The following is a 5,000-nucleotide window of genomic DNA, read 5'->3' on the forward strand; positions in this document are numbered from 1 at the left end:
AAATGTAAACAAAGCTAACGGTCAACCTGTGAAGGTACGGTTCGTGTGTTCATACACAAAGTTGATTCCTCCTAAAGAAGCAACAAAAACTTGCTTTATCTTGCAAATAACGATGACAATGGTACCAAAGATTATTTTTGTTTCATTAATATATATCAGGCACAATCGCAGGAAATGTATTTAAAAAAAATCGTGTTTAGAATAGATTTTTTTTCAATGTTAAAAGATACCCGCAAAATAGTTCTCTTGAAATTACAAAGGAGAGATCGATAGGACTTAGTACCATCATACCATGACTATTGAAATTAAAGACAATTGAGGAAATGTCAGGAGGAAATTTGTAGAACCTTTCATTAAAACTACAGAATAAAAACAACAAACTCTCTAAAAAAAGAATAAAAAATATTAGAAAGTTTAAGATAATCTAAAATAATTAAAACCTCCGAAGAGTGACAGGAACACAACTAAGATCAGAGGAACACTGACTATCTAAATATCATGATAAGAGATAGTAAGAAGCTTATTGCTATCAGTGAGAGGAGAAGTATTGATAAGAGAGAGAGTTCCGCGCTCCACTTTTTTTTTTCTTAATTTGGGAATGAAATATCACTCCCACGTCCAGTACAGACACTTTGAAGTCTCATCTCAAGCGAGATACGAGTATGTACTCCGTACCATAAACCACACCAATGAAATCCTCTTCAAGAGTTTTTCATCAATCCGATAAACTTGAAGTCATGAAAGATCTGTAATGGATGATAACCACGGGAAGTTTTACATCTAATGGAAAATGGGGGAGGGTTGTCCCCTTTCAAGTAATTTTCCATTTTCTCCCAAATTTGTAGTCACGAGCAAATGGTTTGATCCATCCAGTGTTTTTCATGATACAAAAAAGATATTCTTTGTCTGACAACTTTTACTTTATTTATGCAAGAAAATTATCTAATTATAAGCTAAATACTACACAGGAAAATATACCACGTACTCGACAAAAAAAAATAATAATATTGACGTACTGAGAACTCTAGCGTGGGTCAAAACTTTCCGTCGCAACTGTACATATCCGCTAGAAAATTCGTTGTTAGCGTGATAGACTATAGCCCCGTTGATCCCACGTAGGTGCTACAGTGATAAATAAAATCACCTGTCGGCAACCAGGCTGCAAGGTAAAGTACCAACCGTACCAAAAGGTTTGCATGTGGCCTTGAACAGCGCTTCTATCCGGAAACACCAGAAGGGAATGATAACAAAAGTTAGAAGTGATCAGCATTGTATTCACCTCGGATCTGCTGCAGTCTCTGTCGAGACAGCCAGACACCACCCTACGGCAGTGAGCTCAGAGCTCATTATTTGCCGATCTCTGGGTAGGTCTGAGACCACTCACACACCACACACCGGGACAGCAAGGTCACAACTCCTTGACTAACGTCCCGTACCTACTCACTGCTAGGTGAACAGGGGTTACACGTGAAAGGAGACAAACCCAACTTATCTCCGCCCGGCCGGGGAATCGAACCCCGGTTCTCTGGCTTGTGAGGCCAGTGCTTTACCAATCCGCCACCGAGCCGTGTGTGTGTAAATGTGTGTGTGTCTGTGTGTGTGTGTATGTGTATGTGTGGAGAATGTTTATCTAAGGTGTTGCAAGCCACACGTTCCTGTGAGCGGTGCATCCATCAATCTATTCCCCTGGGAACGTTCCTGGAAGTCGCTCCGTGCATAGGTTATAGCCAAGGGGCTCTTATCGCTGTACATGATATATGTGCAGTACATCATACCGACGCAAGGCGTAAGTGGCTATGGGTGAACTGAATGCACGAATAGAGGTACTGATGTTTTTTTCTTCAAACGATTCCTTTTCTTCTTCTTTTTCTTCTTCTTTTTTTCTTCTTCTTTTTCTTCTTCCTCTTCTTCTTCTTCTTCTTCTTCTTCTTCTTCTTCTTCTTCTTCTTCTTCTTCTTCTTCTTCTTCTTCGTCTTCTTCGTCTTCTTCGTCTTCTTCTTATTTTTCATCTCCTTCTTCTTCTTCTTTTTCTTCTTCTTCTTTTTCTTCTCCTTATTCTTCTTCTTCTTCTTCTTTCTTCTTCTTCTCCTTCTTCTTTCTCCTCCACTTATACTTTATTTTGTATGTGTTCGTCATTGTCTCAGCTCTTCTACTTTATTATATTCACCTTTTTTTTTCTTCTTTTTCTCTCTTATCCTTCTTTTTCCTTCTTTTTCTTCTTCAACTACTTATTTTCTTTCTTCTTCATTTTCCTCTTCGTATCTTTACTGCTCTTTTTTTTTATTCCTCTTTTCCATTTTCCTATTTCTATTCATCTGTTCCTTCTTCTTTATCTTCTCTTTCTCTTTTATCTTCTTTTTCATTTCCTTCTTCTTCCTTTTCTTCTTCTTCCTCTTCTTCTCCTTTTTTATTTCACTTCTTTTCCTTCTTCCTCCTCTTCTTTTCCCTCTTCTTCTTTATTCTTCTTTTTTCCTTCTTCATATTAATAAAACTCAACAAATAATCCAACGTTTTTTCCTGGAGAGATCAATTGATGTGCCCATATACTGTTGTCGGTTACTGTGGGGTTGCGGGTATTTAGTCGATAAAACTTGAGGTAACAATTATTACAGAGAATAAAAGAAGTAAAATAATTATAATAGATTAAAATAAATAAGATGTTCCAAAGAAACTATCTTGCTTTAACCCGTTTTGGGATTTTGAACCAAAATCAATTTGGCTATTCTTTATCAAGTTCCTCCTAGCATAATCTAAATCATAACATAAAGAAACCCGACATAACCTAACCTAACCAAACCTAACCTAATCAAAATATTATTTATCTATGCTAATCTTATCTGAATAAGTTTAATGCAATCTAACCTAGTTTAACATAAATAAACTTAAATCAGCCTAACCTAATCCGAATTAACCAAATCTAACCTAATATCACTTAACCTAATCTAAGCTAGTCTAATCTAACGTAACCTAACCTAAACTAGTCTAACCTAATGTAACCTAACCTAGCCTAACCTAACCTAACCTTACCCTATCCAACCCAACCCAAACCTAACCTAACCTGCCCTATCCTCCCCTAACCTAACCTAACCTAAACCCACCCTACCCTAACCTAACTTAAACCTACCCTACCCTAACTTAACATAACATAATATAACTTAACTGAACGTACCCTAAACCTACCCTGACCTACCTTACCCTAATCTAACATAACAAAACATAACGTAACATACCCTAACATAACATACCCTAAACCTACCCTAACCTATCCTAACCTAACATTACATAACTCAACATCACATAACCTAACGTACCTCAGCCTACCCCACCCTAACCTAACGTACCCTAAACCTACCCTAACCTAACCTAACCCAATTTGTCCAAGCCTACAATAGCGCCTTCAGCCGTCAACGAAGTGTCTGCAGTAGGCATTTCCAAACTAATTTCTTTCATTTTTTCATCCCGACTCGAACGCATCCCCGGGCGGTCCCCATACAGTCGTCTGTAGTCGACCTACCAACTCCCGGCGACTTTGTTTGTTTGATCGTTTGTTGACGTTCTTCTGATCGATCATTACTACATTGTGATCGATGACAACGAATGGCACATAAATCATACAAATCTGTTTATATTTAGCATATTCAAGCAAAGTTTTTATCTTTAGCTAAACGAAGGTGTCTGGTATGAAACAATACAAAGTAAGTAAAAGAAATGTGTATTTTTTCTGAAATGTAAACAATTCTAAGTTTACATAAATTCTCGTTTATGAATATGAATACATGATATAGCTACACGCTCAAGCTAACACCTTTAGATGATAAGATATCTACAATTCTATTTTATAAAGAATTTCTCTAGGGTCATGCCGTTTATGAAAAATTGAGTTGCATATTAAATCCATTTGCTGAGGAGGGAATTTTTCTCAGCTGAATAAAATCGCCTGGCAACAGCTAGAATACATACAAATACAAATAAATAACGTAGAAAATGAAAATACAAAAAGCAGCAAATACAAATAAAAAACGCAGCAAATACAAATACAAAAAGCAAAAAATACATAACGCAGCAAATACAAATTCAAAATGCACCAAATACAAATACAAAACTCAGCAAATACAAATACAATTCTAACACAAAGCTCAGTAAATATAAATACAAAATGCAGCAAATATTAGTACAAAACGCAGCAAATACAAATACACATACAGTTACAAATAGAAAATGCGACAAATACAGAGATTTATCTCTTTTTCACTGAAGCCGTTATTAATCAGAACGTTCCACTGAAGTTCTGATTAATAACGGCTTCAGTGAAAAAGATATAAATCTCCAAACGAAGAAAATAATGGACGGCTGGCATAAAAACAACAATGATTATCAGAATAAAGAGAAAATCAACATCTATTATAAATCCATTTTTTCGTCAGCTTATAAAGAAGATGAACCCATTATGAAACAACTTACAAAAAGAAATATTAAACCAGTCAATCCAGAGAAAATACTCAACCTGGTGATTTATCATAAAACTAGGAAAACTAGCCACCTCCTTATTAGAAACAGCCCCCAACAAGAGAGAAAGGAACTTCAGAAATCACATGTCATCTATAGGTTCACTTGTATACGAGGGAACTGTGAAGCCCTCCCATCCACCTATATTGGATTGACGACAATGAGGTTATCCCGTCGCCTCTCATACCACCTGAGACATCTGGAGCCCCTAAAAATCACTTAAGAGAAGCTCATGGCATAACACTAGCAAGAGAGACACTAGAGAAAAACACCGAGATCTTGGATTTATGTACTGACGATAGACGCCTCCCAATTTTAGAAGCATTGTATATTAAGGAGTTAAGCCCAAATCTAAATGTGCAAGCTGACGACCTTAGAGCCCTTCCAAGCATGAGACAAACCGTTGCAAATACAAACATGAGACATAACACCACAAACGCCAATACGAGACAAAACGCCACTAGTGCAAATACGAGACAAAACGCTAAAACAAC

The sequence above is a fragment of the Oratosquilla oratoria genome, chromosome 37, assembly GCF_046742065.1.
Source record: "Oratosquilla oratoria isolate Oo_2021 chromosome 37, ASM4674206v1, whole genome shotgun sequence".
Lineage (NCBI taxonomy): Eukaryota > Metazoa > Arthropoda > Malacostraca > Stomatopoda > Squillidae > Oratosquilla > Oratosquilla oratoria.